A 20,289-nucleotide genomic window follows, 5' to 3' on the forward strand; every position below is an offset into this window, starting at 1 on the left:
TCACCTCACCATCAAAATGACACCCACAGTAAGGAGGCAGCCCCTCCCAAACTGAGTGGCCTGAGCTAGCCTGTGAGAGCGAACACAAGAAAAAGTAAACAATAAACCCTTATCTGAGTGTTCAGGGCATTCCATTGTAGTTCTTCAACATTTTAGTGTGTGTCCATGTCTTTGGTGTACACGGATATTGTTCATGGGCATCCCTGGTCTCTCATATGTAACAGATATAACATAACATAACATAAGGGGCAGAGGGTCCTAAAGTTTCCTGCAAACACATACTTGGAAATGCTCCTATTTAATAAAGGTGGTAGGAGTTGTCAGGGGAAGCCAAAGGATGGAGGGGAGCTATTAACTGGAAAGTGTGGTGCTGAGCCAACAGCGTTGGGATGGGCAACAAGAGACCTGGATTCCAGATCTTGCTCTGCAACTAAGAGGCTGTGCAACCCTGGGGAGTTAGCAGCCCTTCCTTCTATACCATACATCTCCTCTATCAGATGAAGGTCTTCTATACCATACATCTCTATCAGATGAAGGCCTTCTATACCATACATCTCCTCTATCAGATGAAGGCCTTCTATACCATACATCTCCTCTATCAGATGAAGGCCTTCTATACCATACATCTCCCCTATCAGATGAAGGCCTTCTATACCATACATCTCCTCTATCAGATGAAGGCCTTCTAAATTGGTAGCTCTCAACTTTTATTTCTCTTCCAGCACATATGAGAGATATGAGACCCTTTCTTTAGGAAGAGCGAATAACTGTTGGTGCAAATAAAAAAAAAAATCGTGATTACCTACTCTTGGCAGGCACTTGCAGGCACTAAGACAGTGATTTCCAGCTGTGGAGATACAAGTCCAGGATATCAAAATCTGCAGGTATTTGGGAGATCTGACTCACTCCCTTTCAGAATTGTAGAGACAATCTTATCTTTAATATCTTTCCCAGTGTTGTGAGGGTGAAGGACATCTCTAAGGTTGCTTCAACTAGACTATTCCTTTCTTCTTCTTACTCTCATTCCTCCAATCAAAATACCGCATACTTGGAGACTACTTTCTGATGGATGTTGATTTGAATAAATCCTTGAGAACACTATGCTCCCAGGAAGAGAAATTTGTTAAGTCAGTTCAGTCTACCATTTTTCAAATGTGTAGGAAATGTTTTCATCAGATAACATTCTGGAACACTTTTTCTTCTACCTGAAATGCCCTGTTCTCCAGTAGCCTTTAACTTGACCCACGAGGAAGAAAAAGAGAGTAGGCATTTTTTTCACAGTAAATACTAAATACTCAAACTTTAAATGCCCTACTCTATTTTTTAAGGCACCGTGTACCCCTAAGTCACTCTGTAACCTTAAATAAGTTCACCTAGCATTTTCTGAGAACATTTTCCATGTGAGATTTTGAAGGGATATAATGCCAAACTGTGAAAAGCGCTAAGAGATACAGGTGACAGAAAATCAAAAAGAGACCGTGACCCGAGGTAATATGAAAGTTCAATTTCATTCCAAACACAAGAAATTTGGAATCTGTATTAATCTCATGTAGCGCAATCCATACCAAAATCTTGTCAACTAGGTGAAGGCTATGGAAAGGTCAACAGAAGCTATAAAATTTCTCATATTGTTGACAGAGTCCTCTATAAGGAAAGCGCACAAAAGTATAATACGTTTCAATCATGAAGTAGCGAAGGCTGAAGACTGAATGTTTCTCAAGTAAAACAGTAACCTAAGAAAACCAGACTTACAATGGGTAAGAAGGTATCTTGAGTAATATTTACATTGTAAAAATAAAAGAGAATTTATGTCTATTTGGGAATATCAGAGAAGACTATGGAAGAAAATGTTCTGGCCCTACATGGTCCTTAGGAATTGGTACTTGGCCTGGTTTCTGGAAAGCAGGTAAGATTTGGAAAACAGAAATATGAAGGGAGGATAGTTCCATGGAAGGAAATGACATCAGCAAAACACAATAATCAGACAGGAGAGGGGAGCCTTGTGAAAGGTTTGCAGACTGAATTGGCTGGACAGAGGGGTCCAGTTGAGGTGTCATACCCAATAAAGAAGGAAGGCTTATTAAGAACTTGATCTTTGAAGGCCCCGAATCTCAACTGAAGAGAATTGAAATTACTATGAAGGTGATACATTTTCTGATTAGTAAAATGCCAATTTACCACTGCACAAAAAAATGCTGAGTTAATTACATATTAGGTCACTGCAAAACATTTATTACTTTACAATTGATAGAGACCTTGGAGTTCTACCACTCCACAAAAAGTACTCATCACTTGGTTTAGATGGTGACAGAATAATCAACAAAGCAAAGGCCATTGAAAAGGAGAAAATGTACAAAAATAAGGGGACAGACGAAAGGAAGGAAAAAATGGTATCTATCACAGAAAGACTCTCATCTAGTTGTTCTTATAGAGCTAGTTGTTAAGTGAAGAGAAAGAAATAAGGAACAAATGACCTTCCAGCCCTGAGCACCATAAGAAATGTTGCCCTGGCGGTTTTTTACGTACACGTATTCAGTTCCTCCCTCTAAAGCTCAACGCACCTCTTTGAAAGGAAAACAAAACGACAAGAGTACCGTTTTTGGCTACTAGGCTCTTCATTTGAGTCACTCTTTTGCCAAAAACACCCTCTTGCTCCTTTGGGAATTTTAATGCTTTATTTTCCTTTTTTTTACTGGTAGAAGAGATAAGATTTCAGAAGCTAATTGAATACATGCAGCATAACTAAGTTACAGCCTCCCTTGTTGAAATCCTTAGAGCTGAAAATACTGTTTTTGTTGTTTTTTTTGGCCCTTCTGACAACATGAAGAAAAAGTGTCTTAGCCACTAAATGGAGCTGATAAATGGGAGGATAAGCCTAGTAAAATAAATCAGTAAGCCCTCACTGGTTTTCTTAAATAATGAATTAGTAAATTTAAAATTTTTCATCCAGTTGCTTTGATATGGGCTATTTAATGAAGCAATGGCTTGGAACCTAAGACACGTGGATTACAACAATCGGTTTAGTCATTGATTTTGGGTGGGGGGGGAGCAGTTAGACTTAGGTAAGTGTTTTTACCTCTCTAAACTATAAGGCTTAGTAAAATGAGGGAAAACTACCTCCTATTTCCTCTTACAATAATGAGAGACTAGATTCTGGATCTGAAAAGTAACATATTTTGGAGAAAGCTTTCATGAAAATGCTGGAGAAACGACTCTTCATGATCCTGTTTAAATAAGTTACATCAAGACTCATGCATGGCTTACTTCACTCTGTATGACAGTCTCTAGGTCCATCCACCTCACTACAAATAACTCAGTTTTGTTCCTTTTTATGGCTGAGTAATATTCCATTGTATATATGTGCCACATCTTCTTTATCCATTCATCTATTGATGGACACTTAGGTGGCTTCCATGTCCTGGCTATTGTAAATAGAGCTGCAATGAACACTGTGGTGCATGACTCTTTTTAAATTCTGGTTTTCTCAGGGTATATGCCCAGTAGTGGGATTACTGGGTCATATGGTAGTTGTATTTTTAGTTTTTTAAAGAACCTCCATACTGTTCTCCATAGTGGCTGAATCAATTTACATTCCAACCAACAGTGCAAGAGGGTTCCCTGTTCTCCACACCCTCTCCAGCATTTCTTGTTTGTAGATTTTTTGAGATTGGCCATTCTGACCAGTGTGAGATGATATCTCATTGTAGTTTTGAATTGCATTTCTCTAATGATTAATGATGTTGAGCATTCTTTCATGTGTTTTTGTCAATCTATGTATCTTCTTTGGAGAAATGTCTAGTTACGTCTTCTGCCCATTTTTGGATTGGGTTGTTTGTTTTTTTGATATTGAGCTGCATGAGTTGCTTGTATGTTTTGGAGATTAATCCTTTGTCAGTTGCTTCATTTGGAAATATTTTCTCCCATTCTGAGGGTTGTCTTTTCGTCTTGTTTATGGTTTCCTTTGCTGTGCAAAAGATTTTAAGTCAGAAAGAGAAAAACAAATACCGTATGGTAACACATATATATGGAATCTAAAAAAAAAAAAAGAAAAGAAAAAAAAATGGTCAGAAAAACCTAGGGGCAAGACAGGAATAAAGATGCTACTAGAGAATGGACTTGAAGATACGGGGAGGGGGAAGGGTAAGCTGTGACAAAGTGAGAGAGTGGCATGGACATATATACACTACCAAACGTAAAATAGATAGCTAGTGGGAAGCAGCCGCATAGCACAGGGAGATCAGCTCGGTGCTTTGTGACCACCTAGAGGGGTGGGATAGGGAGGGTGGGAGGGAGGGAGATACAAGAGGGAAGAGATATGGGAACATATGTATATGTATAACTGATTCACTCTGTTATAAAGCAGAAATTAACACATCACTGTAAAGCAATTATACTCCAATAAAGATGTTAAAAAAATTTAAACTTAAAAAAAAAAAGACTCATGTATGTATAACACAAATACACAAAAACTTTGAAATAGTGTGTTTGGGTTTTATGAACCTGAAGACCAAGAAGAGCTTCCAATTTGTTTACACAGATTCCTGTATTTTAATTTAGCAGAGAGATAGAATCTGGAGAAAACTGTATTTATAGATTGATGCTTTATCAGCTCCATTAATTCATGGAGAAGAGTAGATAAGTAGAAGCTTGACAGGCTATAGAGAGGCTGTCTCCATGAAGAATAGGCTCACCAGGTGCCTGCAAAGTTTTAAAGACCTTGGCATGGACATTCTTTTTGGAGACGAAACTCATCATAGACCATGACTGAAGAATTCTCTTTTAAATCCAAAGAATTTAAAAAGGAACTAGTGGCTTACTGAATATCCACTTATTGAATATCCACTTATAAGATGCCTTATAACACAGGCATCTATGTTCTGTTGAGAAAAACTAGAAGACCAAGAATTTCCAAAAATAATTGTCAGGTTTCCAGTTGGTCAGTGTTAGGCTGACATTGAGTTTATTTCAGCAGCAGTGATTGAGAAATCACACCAGAGAAACACAAATGGAAAAAAAAAAGTGAAAAACTTCAAAGAGGTCACAGAACACAAAAAATTACCCTGTAAATAGCAAATTCTAATAACTGGAACCGAAGAAGATAAAACTATCTTTTCCATTAAATATAAATGAGGCCATCAGCCAAGACCCAGGGCTTGAGTGATGGAGACAATTTTAAGTAAAGAATCAGAAAAAAATGTTTTCTTATTTAGTCTCTATTTATTTATTTTTTCATACAGCAGGTTCTCATTAGTCACCATTTTATACACAGCAGTGTATACATGTCAATCCCAATCACACAATTCATCACACCACTACCCCCACGCCCCTGCCGCTTTCCCCTCTGGGTGTCCATACGTTTGTTCTCTACGTCTGTGTCTCAATTTCTGCCCTGCAAACCAGTTTATCTGTACCATTTTTCTAGGTTCCACATATATGTGTTAACATACGATATCTGTTTTTCTCTTTCTGACTTACTTCAATCTGTATGACAGTTTCTAGATCCATCCACGTCTCAACAAATGACCAAATTTCATTCGTTTTTATGGCAGAGTAATATTCCATTGTATATATGTAGCATATCTTCTTTATCCATTCGTCTGTAGATGGGCATTTAGGTTGACTCCATGACCTGGCTATTGTAAATAGTGCTGCAATGAACATTGGGGTGCATGTGTCTTCTTGAATTATGGTTTTCTCTGGGTATATGCCCAGTAGTGGGATTGCTGGATCATATGTAATTCTATTTTTAGTTTTTTAAGGAACCTCCATACTGTTCTCCATAGTGGCTGTATCAATTTACATTCCCACCAGCAGTGCAAGAGGGTTCCCTTTTCTCCACACCCTCTCCACCATTTGTTGTGTGTAGATTTTCTGATGATGCCCATTCTAACTGGTGTGAGGTGATACCTCATTGTAGTTTTCATTTGCATTTCTCTAAAAATTAGTGATGTTCAGCAGCTTTTCATGTGCTTCTTAGCCATCTGTGTCTTCTTTGGAGAAATGTCTATTTAGGTCTTCTGACCATTTTTGGATTGGGTTGTTTGTTTTTATAATATTGAGCTGCATGAGCTGTTTATATATTTTGGAGATTAATCTTTTGTCCGTTGATTCGTGCAAATATTCTTTCCCATTCTGAGGGTTGTCTTTTTGTCTTGTTTATGATTTTCTTTGCTGTGCAAATGCTTTTAAGTTTCATTAGGTCCCATTTGTTTATCTTTGTTTTTATTTCCATTGCTCTAGTAGGCGGATCAAAAAAGATATTGCTGTGATTTATGTCACAGAGTGTGCTTCCTATATTTTCCTCTAATAGTTTTATAGTGTCTGCTCTTACATTTAGGTCTCTAATCCATTTTGAGTTTATTTTTCTGTATGGTATTAGGGAGTGTTTTAATTTCATTATTTTACATGTAGCTGTCCAGTTTTCCCAGCATCACTTATTGAAGAGACTGTCTTTTCTCCATTGTATATCCTTGCCTCCTCTGTCATAGATTAGTTGACCATAGGTGCGGGGGTTTATCTCTGGGCTTTCTATCTTGTTCCATTGATCTATGTTTCTGTTTTTGTGCCAGTACCATATTGTCTTCATTACTGTAGCTTTGTAGTGTAGTCTGGAGTCAGGGAGTCTGATTCCTCCAGCTTCTTTTTTTTCCCTCAAGACTGCTTTGGCTATTCGGGGTCTTTTTTGTCTCCATACAAATTTTAAGATTTTTTGTTCTAGTTCTGTAAAAAATGCCATTGGTAATTTGATAGGGATTGCACTGAATCTGTAGATTGCTTTGGGTAGTAGAGTCATTTTCACAATATTGATTCTTCCATTCCAAGAACATGGTATATCTCTCCATCTTCTGCTATCATCTTTAATTTCTTTCATCAGTGTCTTACAGTTTTCTGCATACAGGTCTTTTGTCTCCCTAGGTAGGTTTATTCCTAGGTATTTTATTCTTTTTGTTGCAAAGGTAAATGGTAGTATTTACTTAATTTCTCTTTCAGATTCTTCATCATTAGTATATAGGGATGTAAGATATTTCTCTGCATTAATTTTGTATCCTGCATCTTTACCAAATTCATTGATTAGCTCTAGTAGTTTTCTGGTGGCATTTTTAGGATTCTCTCTGTATAGTATCATGTCATCTGCAAACAGTGACAGTTTTACTTCTTCTTTTCCAATTTGTATTCCTTTTTCTTCTCTGATTGCCGTGCCTAGGACTTCCAAAATTATGTTGAATTATACTGGTGTGAGTGGACACCCTTGTATTGTTCCTGAACTTAGAGGAAATGCTTTCAGTTTTTCACCATAAGAATGATGTTTTCTGTGGGTTTGTCATATATGGGCCTTTATTATGTTGAGGTAGGTTCCCTCTATGCCGACTTTTTGGAGAGTTTTTATCATAAATGGGTGTTGAATTTTGTCAAAAGCTTTTTCTGCATCTATTGAGATGATCATATGGTTCTTGTTCTTCAATCTGTTAATATGGTGTATCACATTGATTGATTTGCATACACTGAAGAATCCTTGCATCCCTGAGATAAATTCCACTTGATCATGGTGTATGATCCTTTTAATGTGTTGTTGCATTCTGTTTGCTGGTATTTTGTTGAGGATTTTTGCATCTATATTCATCAGTGATATTGGTCTGTAATTTTCTTTCTTTGTAGTACCTTTTTCTGATTTTTGTATAAGGGTGATGGTGGCCTCATAGAATGAGTTTGGGAGTGTTCCTTCCCCTGCAGTTTTTTGGAAGAGTTTGAGATGGATGGGTGTTAGCTCTTCTCTAAATGTTTGAAAGAATTCACCTGTGAAGCCATCTGGTCCTGGACTCTTGTTTGTTGGAAGATTTTTAATCACAGTTTCAATTTCATTCCTTGTGATTAGTCTGCTCATATTTTCTGTTTCTTCCTGCTTCAGTCTTGGAAGCTTATACCTTTCTAAGAATTTGTCCATTTCTTCCAGGTTGTCCATTTTACTGGCATAGAGTTGCTTGTAGTAGTCTCTTAGGATGGTTTGTATTTCTGCGGTGTCTGTTTGTAACTTCTTTTTCATTTCTAATTTTATTGATTTGAGTCCTCTCCCTCTTTTTCTTCATGAGTCTGGCTAATGATATATGAATTTTGTTTGTCTTCTCAAAGAACCAGCTTTACTTTTATTGATCTTTGCTATTGTTTTCTTTGTTTCTATTTCATTTATTTCTGCTCTTATCTTTATGATTTCTTTTCTTCTGCTAACCTTGGGTTTTGTTTGTTCTTCTTTCTCTAGTTCCTTTAGGTGTAAGGTTAGATTGAGATTTTTCTTGTTTCTTGAGGTAGGCTTGTATAGCTGTAGACTTCCCTTTTAGAACTGCTTTTGCTGCATCCCATAGGTTTAGGATCGTCGTGTTTTCATTGTCATTTGTCTCTAGGTATTTTTTGATTTCCTCTTTGATTTCTTCAGTGATCTCTTGGTTATTTAGTAATGTACTGTTTAGCCTCCATGTGTTTGTGTTTTTTACAGTTTTTTCCCTGTAATTGATATATCATAGCGTTGTGGTCAGAAAAGATGCTTGATATGATTTCAATTTTCTTAAATTTACTGAGGCTTGATTTGTGACCCAAGATGTGAGGTATCCTGGAGAATGTTCCGTGCACACTTGAGAAGAAAGTGTAATCTGCTGTTTTTGCATGGAATGTCCTGTAAATATCAATTAAATCTAATGGTCTGTTGTGTCATTTAAAGCTTCTGCTTCCTTATTTATTTTCACTTTGGATGATCTGTCCATTGGTGTAGGTGAGGTGGTAAAGTTCCCCGCTATTAGTGTGTTACTGTCGATTACCTCTTTTATAGCTGTTAGCAGTTGCCTTATGTACTGAGGTGCTCCTATGTTGGGTGCACATATATTTATAATTGTTATATCTTCTTCTTGGATTGATCCCCTGATCATTATGTAGTGTCCTTCCTTGTCTCTTGTAACATTCTTATTTTTAAAGTGTATTTTATCTGATATGAGTATTGCTACTCCAGCTTTCTTTTGATTTCCATTTGCATGGAATATCTTTTTCCATCCCCTCACTTTCAGTCTGTATGTGTCCCTAGGTCTGAAGTGGGTCTCTTATAGACACCATATATATGGGTCTTGCTTTTGTATCCATTCAGAAAGCCTGTGTCTTTTGGTTGGAGCATTTAATCCATTCACGTTTAAGGTAGTCATCGATATGTATGTTCTTATGACCATCTTCTTAATTGGTTTGGGTTTTTTTTTTGGAGTTCCTTTTCTTCCCTTGTGTTTCCCACTTACAGAAGTTCCTTTAGCATTTGTTGTAGAGCTGGTTTGGCGGTGCTGAATTCTCTTAGCTTTTGCTTGTCTGTAAACCTTTTGATTTCTCCGTCAAAGCTGAATGAGATCCTTGGCGGGTAGAGTAATCTTGGTTGTAGGTTCTTCCCTTTCATCAGTTTAAGTATATCATGCCACTCCCTTCTGGCTTGTAGAGTTTCTGCTGAGAAATCAGCTGTTAACCTTATGGGAGTTCCCTTGTATGTTATCTGTCATTTTTCCCTTGCTGCTTTCAGTAATTTTTGTCCTTACTTTTTGCCAATTTGATTATTATGTGTCTCGGCATGTTTCTCCTTGGGTTTATCCTGTATGGGACTCGCTGCGCTTTCTGGACTTGGGTGGCTATTTCCTTTCCCATGTTAGGGAAGTTTTCTACTATAATCTCTTCAAATATTTTCTTGGGTCCTTTCTCTCTCTATTCTCCTTCTGGGACCCCTATAATGCGAATGTTGTTGCATTTAATGTTGTCCCACAGGTCTCTTAGGCTGTCTTCACTGCTTTTCATTCTTTTTTCTTTAGTCTGTTACGTAGTAGTGAATTCCACCATTCTGTCTTCCATGTCACTTATCTGTTCTTCTGCCTCAGTTATTCTGTTATAGATTCCTTCTAGTGTAGTTTTCATTTCGGTTATTGTATTGTTCATCTCTGTTTGTTTGTTCTTTAATTCTTCTAGGTCTTTGTTAAACATTTCTTGCAGCTTTTCAGTGTTTGCCTCCACTCTTTCTGAGGTCCTGGATCATCTTCACTATAATTATTCTGAATTATTTTTCTGGAAGGTTGCCTATCTCCACTTCATTTAGTTGTTTTGGGGGTTTTTATCTTGTTCCTTCATGTGGTATGTAGCCCTCTGCCTTTTCATCTTGTCTGTCTTTCTGTGAATGTGGTTTTTGTTCCACAGGCTGCAGGACTGTAGTTCTTCTTGCTTCTGCTGTCTGCCCTCTGATCTAGTCTCTTTTATACAACAGTTTTGTTTTGTTTTTTTGGCATAGTGATGGAGGGGGAAAAACTTATAGTGTAAGGCTATATGGCTTGTAAATAAGATTACTTGAGAATAAGATTACACTATGGAGGGAAAGTAATAAGAATCTACATATAATGGATGAGAACAGGTATCTATGAGAAAGACTTAGGAGTATCTTATGATAATACTTTTCACACTCTATTGTGCATTTGAATCACTGGGCAACTTGGCTAAATTGTACATTCTAATTCACCAGGTCTGAGATTGGGCTAAAATTCTGCAGTTCAAACATGCTCCCATGTGATCCCAATGCTCAGAGTCCTCCCAACACACTTTATCAGAAACAAGTAAGAACAATTAAAGTGACTGGAATAGTCAGTCCTAATAAATTAACTTAATTATTGCGTCTGAACGGCAGGATTTCTCCATTGTGTAAATAGCTACATCAGACAACCAGAGTTGGGAGCAAAAGCATTCCGATTATTAGGTTGATTTCCCTTTATCCGACTGCATTGTATCTGAACTGCCTTATTATAATTCGATCTCTTGTGTAGGATTTCCTCTAGGGAGAATTGTGCTGGCTAGACAACCCAACTCCTGCAGGCAGGATGATGGTATGGAAAGAAATGGGCTTTAAATCACAGAGAATACGATTTGTTTCATAACGTTGCTGCTGCTGCTGAGTAGGAGTAACAAGAGAAGGAGAAAGATGACAATGATGGTGGCAATGGCAGACAGTTACTGCAGTGCTTATTATGTGCAGGTACTATGCTTAATGCTTTGCACACATTAGATCAATCTTACAAGTTTATCCTATTATCCCTGCATTACATATTAAGAAACCTAAGGTTACAGTGCTAGAAGGGGTCTGGATGAGACAGAAACCTATGGCTGCCTGATTCCAAATATATGTTCTTTGCCATCATACACATCCCAGTATGTGAAGAACCTTTTATTATAATTGTTACTAAAGTTAAGCACTCAGTAAACAGTAGTTATATGTTCCAATTTTTATATATGGCTTATATATGAGTTTATATTTGAGTCTTTTGTGCATTTGGTTAACATGAGTCAGACTCCATGAGCCTTATCAACTCTAATCATATTGATTTCTTCAATCTGTAAAGCTAAGGACTAAACTCCTGATCATAGTAAAGCCTCCCAGGGAGTCTATCTGAGCAATTACTTTAAAAAAAGGAACCCAGATAAGTAAAACATTTGTCAGACATTTTAAGCAAAGAATTATTATTATTTTTTCCTATCTATAGGCCTTTCCTTGAGACTTTTCTATATGTCTGCCCATTTTGTGGTTGGCTGGATATTTACCCCATAAAGACAATTTAAGTCTTTCCCCTTCTTTATAATCTTGTATTTGCTAAAGTAATAGTGCTATTTCTATTTCTAATGCATACAGTCCTTATGCAAATGAATGTGATGAAATATATCACCAGTGGCATTAAGCACATGGGTTTTAGTGGGTATTGGAATCGGTCAAGTGCAAACTACAAATTAGCAAAAGTGTCATTTCATAAATGTCAATGGCTTTCTATGATGCTGTGTCTTTCAAGGATGCTGTGTGCAAAACCAGATATTTGGAAATCAAGAACTATGAGTGACCGAATGGTTCCTCCCATTTGCCTGACTACTTAAGAGCCCATCCTAAAACAGTAGACAGGATAAATGAATGGTCAGTCATAAAAGCCTAAGCAAAGAGTGACAAGCCAGTTTTGAGTAAATGGAACAGAATACAGAGAAACCAGCTGAGCATAAGATTCAGCATGGATGGTATTTTTCCCTTAGCCATCTCACCCAAAACTGCAGTGACTTTAATCTAATTCTTGTATTGAGAATGCAGGAGCATGTCCTGCCAGTTTGCTGTCCAGGTCAGGAAGAGAGGTCATTGGTTCTGTCATCAAATCTAATGCACCTTTTTTTTTTTTTTTTTTTTTTTTTTGCGGTACGCAGGCCTCTCACTGTTGTGGCCTCTCCCGTTGCGGAGCACAGGCTCCGGACGCGCAGGCTCAGCGACCATGGCTCACGGGCCCAGCTGCTCTGCGGCATGTGGGATCTTCCTGGACCAGGGCACGAACCCGCATCCCCTGCATCGGCAGGCGGACTCTCAACCACTGTGCCACCAGGAAAGCCCTATTTTTAGCTTTTTGAGGAACCTCCATACTGTTCTCCATAGTGGCTGTATCAATTTACATTCCCAAGGTTGGTCTTAATAGAAGATCCACATTAAAGTTTGAAAAGATCCAAGATAGACATCAAAGAAAATTTTATTTTCTTGAAAAAGATAATCACATTAATGGACACATAAATTCTTTAAGATTTTTTCCTATTTCTCCATGTCTTAAATATTTAGTCTACCTTTCAGTTGCCTGCCAATGAAATGTCCAATATTTGAATCCACTTCACATTTATATAACCATAGCATTTAATAATTTTTATTTTGGTGGTTATTTTTTAAAATAACTTACTCTAGCTATATAAATACAAAAGTGAACATATGACACTTGTTAAAATAGGTCTGAGGTTTTTAAATAACACTACATTTCCAGGAAAAAAAAATTAGCTTACACAAAATTTACTAGGTATAACTAGAAATTGAGTAATATAGTTTAAGTAGATTGATAAGAAACAATAAAGCCATATGAAAAATAAGCTTTGGAGGTGAATGTTATCGATAAAGATCTAACATGGGTAATAATATACAATGAGTCTCCTTGTACTTTTATTTATGGAAGGCCTTAGGTCAGAAATTCTACCTTAATAAGAGCCAACAGTAGCTGATATATTGTAATTTCACATTTCAAAAGTAACTGGATGATCATTATAATGTATCAGATGGATGGTTAGACTAGATAACCCTTAACTATTTTATGATTCAGGAATCCTAAGAAAAATAATCTTAAATTCCTCACCATGGAACTGAGATCTCTCAATAATTGAATGAACCAGTTTTCAAATATATCTTACCATTAATTTATTGTGTGACCTATATCATGACTCAAAAGACTGGAGCAACCCTGGGTCAGTACTTTACTAACTTAAGCTGGGGAGGATTTTATTTTGCATATGTGTCAATCGAGCTGCACCTGGTCAGGACCTAAAGGAGAGCAAAACAACTATTACCAATGCCAAATGGGCATAATAATGGTGCCATACTGTTGAATAGGCTTAGTGAGCTAATACACGGAAAGCCCTTACAGCAGTGCACGGCATGTAGAAAGAAAGAAATTCGAGTGAGGATGGTGGTGATGTTAATTGTAGCAGTGCTTCTAGCAAGCTTACAGCATTGCTCTGGGAGTCCTTCTTCTTTGATGTCACTTACTCCCAAAACTGTCTACATACTTGTAGCAATAAAACACCCCAGACTTATTTATTATATTATTTAAAAAGAACATTCCTCTTTCATTGGTGCAGAAAATGCTAATAAATGCCCTTAAATATCCTATACCTTCAATGGCACATTTTTCCCTAACTCTCTTTCTTTGCTCGATATTTTTAATGAGCTATAACATACTCTTCACTAGTTTCTTAGGGGAAAAAGTGCCTGGGGTGGTTGGTTATTTTGCTGGACCATGGTGTTAATGACATAGTAGATCGACTTGCCCAGAGAAAAAAGCTCGCCTCTCCTGCCATGGCTTATCTTGAAATGTGTACCTGGCTCCAAATGTGTATCTTGAAATGTGTACCTGGCTCCAAAATACGAGGACTGAACAAAAGTATGTGGAGGGCTCAACAACCTACTCCTACAAGAAACAAGTTAAAGTGTGCAGAGGGTCAGTAACATCACCTCCAAATATGAACAATGATACCCATAAAGCCAAAAGTACTACAGTTCTGTCGGTAGGACAATCATAATTTTGGACTCTGCTGGGAATTTTCCAGCTTAGAAATTATCTCTTATCTACTTCATTATTTCACCCTCTCCCTAACCTATAATGCTGACAAGGCAGCCATCACTATCTCCAATTGACAGGTGAGTAAACTGAAAATCAGAGAATTTAGATTATTTGTCCTGGGGCAACTGAGTTAACAAGCAGCAGAGCTAGAAAACAGAAATTCTACTTCTAATCCAATGTTCTCCTTATATAAGTTGATTTCACTTAAAATGAATGGTACTGAACATTCTACCCTATATATCGGAGGCTGATATATTTGTATGGCTTTATTTATAGAATTGGAAAAGTAAGTATGCCTGTATAATCTTCATGAGGTCATAAACACAGGAATGAGACAAAGTCACAATCAGGTCTCTGTTAAACAGGGCTGATGCTACATAATGTAATGGTGAATTCTTACATCTCAAGGTTCAGCAGGAATATTCATGGATTCCTTAACACCACCTATACCTTGTGTTCCTACAGCTCAAATGTATAAAAAGCAGTGTTCTAAAAGACTTCTTTTCAAGTGTCAACCATCTAAGGAGGTTTTTAAAAACTACCCTAATTTTCAACTAACATTTTCTTCCTAGCCATGCGTTGTAGCATTTCCCTCAGGACATCCCAGCAGCTCCTAGGCTTCTAAGGACTTAAAAATACGCTTGTCACTCAGTGTGGAGAAGCAGGATTCCAAAAGGTAGCGTTTTCCCTATATTTTGGAAATTGCGAACCAGCTCTCTGGTCCAGAGTTTAACACCACTCTTACAGATCTACATTGAAGGGCTATTTCCATAAGTTATTTTGTGCACAGAAGTCAGAGTTCTTTTCCTATCCAGTACTCTGATGTATTCATTCCCCTTCATTTTACATGCCTGCCTTGCATTTTCTGCCATTCACCTATCCTCTCAAGTTCTAGGTGAGTGATATGATTAATCACATCAAGGAAAGCCCCACTCCTAACACAGAAACATAGCCAACCACAATGGCAGAAACCAAGTATTGATATTTCCCTTTCTTTTCTGTTATTTTTATTACTGGTAAGATTCATACTCAGTAGTTTCTTCTTCCACTTAAAAAAAAAATCAAATGTGGCCTACGTTTTCCTTAAATAAATCTGATTTCAAGAAGATTAATAAAGCTACAAGTCATAGTTATTTAATGTATACCAAAATGATGTGCTAAGTGACACAAGCTCGTTATACGGCCTCCCTGAGCTTGGTGGGTCTCTGTACCTCTAGCTTACCTTCCTTTTGCAGGAAGCACTGTATTCTACTGTGGATTGATACAGTAGTTGAAGAGTTATAACCATAAACCTTTTCAATTCTGAGGCTATTTAACCTAAACTTTTAATTGAAGAAATGTAAATTGATACAGCCACTATGGAGAACAGTATGGAGGTTCCTTAAAAAACTACAAATAGAACTACCATACGACCCAGCAATCCCACTACTGGGCATATACCCTGAGAAAACCATAATTCAAAGAGTCATGTACCACAATGTTCATTGCAGCTCTATTTACAATAGCCAGGACATGGAAGCCACCTAAGTGTCCATCAGCAGATGAATGGATAAAGAAGATGTGGCAATATATACAATGGAACATTACCCAGCCATAAAAAGAAATGAAATTGAGTTATTTGTAGAGAGGTGGACAGACCTAGAGTCTGTCATACAGAGTGAAGTAAGAGAAAAACAAATACCGTATGCTTACATATATATATGGAATCTAAAAAAAAAAAAAAAAGGTTCTGAAGAACTTAGGGGCAGGACAGGAATAAAGACGCAGATGTAGAGAATGGACTTGACGACACGGGGAGGGGGAAGGGTAAGCTGGGACAAAGTGAGAAAGTGGTATGGACATATATACACTACCAAATGTAAAATAGATAGCTAGTGGGAAGCAGCCGCATAGCACAGGGAGATCAGCTCCGTGCTTTGTGACCACCTACAGGGGTGGGAGGGAAACACAAGAGGGAGGAGATATGGGGACATATGTATATGTATAGCTGATTCACTTTGTTACACAGCGGAAACTAACACACCATTGTAAAGCAATTATATTCCAATAAAGATGTTAAAAACAAAAAAGAAATTAGAGTATATATATATTTTTTCACTAGAACAGAATTACACTTTAAAAGGATTTTACTTGGAGGAAAAAATAGGCTTAGAATAATGGCATACATACTAATTCCAAATGAATCCTTTGGTCATTTTTAAAAGGTACAACAATAATCTTTCAAAGACTATAAATAAAGGATCCTGGCTGCTTTTCAACATCAAGTGGAATTTTAGACACTATCCATGTAAATTTACAGACACTTCAAGAGATCTAAATTAAACTTCTGAAACTGAAGTCACACCTTTACACACAGGAAAAATCGTTGAAATGCCCCAATGAATAATAATTTGTTTCTAAAACAAGGATTGGAGCTTTATAATAAAAGCAAATTTGTTTCCCAAAGCTGCACCTAAATAATATATGTAAAAACTACATGTATTAGAGCATTCTGATAACAGATTGGAAGCCCACATCCATAATGAAGAAGAGTCTGTGACACTATTTCAAAGTAGCTGACTTAGGCTTCAAAGGCCAAACAAATTTCAACTCTTCCATCCAGGATGGGCTTCCATCCATGCCCTCAAGACATTGCCCCTCCTCTGGGTTCACATAACCTTCCTGTTACGGCTTGTAAAATGACTATGCATGCCCTCCTTTTCTTGTCTCATTCCCTTAGACCATAAGCTCTCTAAAAGCAGAGGTCATATATCTTGTTTATTACTCAAGTCTCCAGGGTGATGGTTTTCAATTTCTACTGTGCCGGTTGTGGCAGACTGTATTTTCCGAAGAGAGCTCTGTGTGTGTGTGTGTGTGTGTGTGTGTGTATCTCCCAGTCCATCATTATATGTGACATTGACACTCCTTCAAAGAGTGTCAATCCTTGACCCCTGAAAGATGTGTCTGTGTCTACTCCTATCCCCCAACCACTCTTAACCTAAGTAGAAATTTGAAATTGCCTCAATCAGTAGAATTCGGCAGGTCATAGAGAGCATAAAAGCTATTATTACCTTGATCTCTTGGATTGCTCTCTGAATAAGAGGGCTCCATGGAGGCAAAGGAGACCCTCTCTGTAGAACCAATTGCCACATGAGTGAACTGTGTCAGAAATGGATCCTCCAGCCTCAATCTCGCCTTCAGATAACTGCTGCCCCAGCCAACTCCTTGGTACAATCTCATGACGCCCCTTGCCCCCAGCTGAGCCCTTCACAAATTCTTGATCCAAAGAAACCATGAGAAATAATAAATTATTATTGCTGTTTAAGCTACTAAATTTGGGGGTAATTTGTTACAAAGCAACGGATGACTAATACAGCAGTATAACTCTTTAAAAAATAAAATCTAGGAATCTTTAATATATAAAATAAATTTACTGAATACTACTGGGAACCATACAGCATTTACCAAAGTGCCTTGCAATTAGCATGGGTTATATATTCTTTCCAAACATTAAAGTACATTTCAAGAGATCTGAAAGTATTTCATTTTGTAGTCATTCAAATAACTTACTTTCAGATAGGATGCTGGACCCAGAAAAAACGCTCTTAGGGCTACTGTGTGTCAGAGGAGGAATTATACAGAGAAATATTTTCCTCATTAAAATTGTGGTGAAAGAATAGGAAAGAGAAAAAGAACCCTAAAGACCTTGGGATATGACCATTAACATCTATTTGTGGCAGAAAGCAAAACTAGAAGCCTTCATGTTTTATTCCTGTCAATAGGAAGTTTCTGAAAGGTGGAAAAGGAGGTTTTTATCCATTAAGTAACCATAAAGGATTTTACAGTTGAAAATCAGTGAATCCCCTCAAATGAATGCCTGTCATTGATACTGAGCTGACAGCTAGAGAGGTTTGGCCAAAAGGTTTCTGAGAACAGTGTGCAGTCCTTTTGGTTGTGGTCCCATGTTTATGTGTCTGGGTTATCACTGAGGAGAGAGGGATATTTCCAACAGAAAATGAGAAAGCTTAAATAGGAGCTGCTGTTTCTCACTGGGAAGTCGAGTGGGGTTAAACCAATCAATAACACTTCCTTGGCCATGGACCTTTGTAATGGAATTTACTTTAACCCAAAGGTTTTAGATCCCTTCAACAATCTTCAGAAAAAAATATTGCTATAACCTAAGAATTTGGTTACCTATCTGCCATGACTCAAAGCTCTGTACCTCATTCCACCCTTCCCTCCACCATCTGCCATGTATGTACAGGTCCATTCTACTACTGCTTGCTAATAAGCCCCATTCTAATAGAGCAGACTAATTCAATCCAGCAAATATTTGGCTAGTTCCTGCCATCTCCACGCACTTGTACTACTTCTTGGGGCACCACAATTATTAAAATAGTCTTTTCCTTTAACAACTCTTTATGGAGAGTGGCCCATATGCTAGCTGCTGTGGGCACAACAGTGAATATGAAGAAGGGCTCCTGATTTTAAGGGATTTATAGCCTAATAGAGGAGACAACTGTTTCCACAGAACTCCCCAATTACAAGGCAATAGTGCGGCACCGGAGATACTTACTTGGTGCATTGGGAGTCCTGAGTAGTTTTCCCTGGTCCAACTGGCTAGAGATGAAGGTTGGAAAGAGTCAAGAAAGGTTACCTAGGGGAGAAGGACCAGTAACTAAAACCTGTAGAAAAGCAGAATTAGAGACACATGTATGAGGTATGGGGGTTGATCAGAGAAGTGAGGAGGAAAATGTCAACAGAAGAGACTACCAATAACACTTGAATTGCGTTTTGTTTGTTTGTTTCTTATTGATGTAGAGTTGATTTACAATGTCATGTTAATTTCAGGCATACAGCACAGTGATTCAGTTATATATATACATATATATATTTTTTTTCAGATTCTTTTCCCTTGTAGGCTATTACAAAATAGTGAGTGTACTTTGAATTGGGTTTTAAAGTACAGATAATAGTTCACCAGGCAGAAGGGGCAGAGGAGAGGAAGGGGAGGCTGGAGAAGGCACTGGAGGGTGGGAGGCAGGGAAGCACTGAGACTGAAACCATAGCATGTTTGGCATAGACTGTTCAGAGCACCACAAGGAGTTTACAGCTGATAGGCTCTAACAGATGATTTATTCTGTTTACACATGGACAGATGAGTATAACATGAACAGCCTTTGAGAGCAAAATGTAAAGCCGATTTTCTATTTTGGACTTCATAGCTTTTTTCTCCCTGAGCGCGGACAGTATATACAATTGTTTGATCCTGAACAGTGACATTACTAATGGTCTCCCTTAAAAAAAAAAAGAAACAATTCTCATTGTTTCAGTAGTATTTTCACTAACCATTCTGGTTCATCTACATTTCCGTACTAGAATCCTTTCTTCTCCTACGATGATCTTTGCCACCAACACAGTAGCAAAGCTTTAAAATAAAACTCTGGAGGTGTGCAGTGTGCAGCTGCTAACTACTAAGCCAGATTCTATCATGGGAGGAAAAATGTTACCGTCATAATGAATATAGGAATAAAAACTGTGCAGGTTTAGCAGGGTCTGTCTATATAAAGAAGCACTAACATTAGCAGAGCTGTAGCTTGGGTTTTTCCCACCCTTTTCCCTGCAACAAGGATCGGCAGTTCTATCACAGTGAAAACACAGGTGTCAAGAAAATCCCATTCACAACATCAATGTGACGATGGCATCCATGCTCTCATCTACTACTATTGTGGGGGATATTTGCAAAGACAACACCCATCACGGCTGTCCTCTCCTGTTAATAAAACCCAAGGCAATTTTTTCTTTCTCTTATAACTAATTGGATGACCTTAAAAAAAATCCAGGGCCCGGTTTTATTTTTCCACCTTCTCCAAGACAATCTTTCCAGAAAGGAAAAGAAAAATCTGAGGTAGAGAAGGCCTGTCCAACAGGCTATGTTATCAGGCTGGTTATATCTTCACTGAACCTATTAGTTTTCTTTGCAAGAAGGGGAAAAAACAACAACAAAAGCTCTTCTCTGATTAATGTTTCAGCATTGATTTAATTCTGGTATCCACGAAAAGAAGCACAGTGTGGTGGAGAAAGGACAGCAGACTACAAAGGATACTTCGATTAAGAAACTACGGAATAATTGTGC

General features: G+C 37.7%; 1 protein-coding gene across 2 annotated transcripts in view; it reads right to left on the reverse strand.

Annotated features, from left to right (window-relative positions):
- Positions 1 to 20,289, reverse strand: part of PRKG1 (protein kinase cGMP-dependent 1) — a 1,173,156-nt gene that overhangs the window by 808,626 nt on the left and 344,241 nt on the right. The gene's annotated exons all lie outside the window — the stretch shown is intronic.

Source organism: Delphinapterus leucas, chromosome 16, assembly GCF_059928025.1.
Source record: "Delphinapterus leucas isolate spDelLeu-1000000601 "Yukka" chromosome 16, BTC_Dleu_Yukka2, whole genome shotgun sequence".
Classification (NCBI taxonomy): Eukaryota; Metazoa; Chordata; class Mammalia; order Artiodactyla; family Monodontidae; genus Delphinapterus; species Delphinapterus leucas.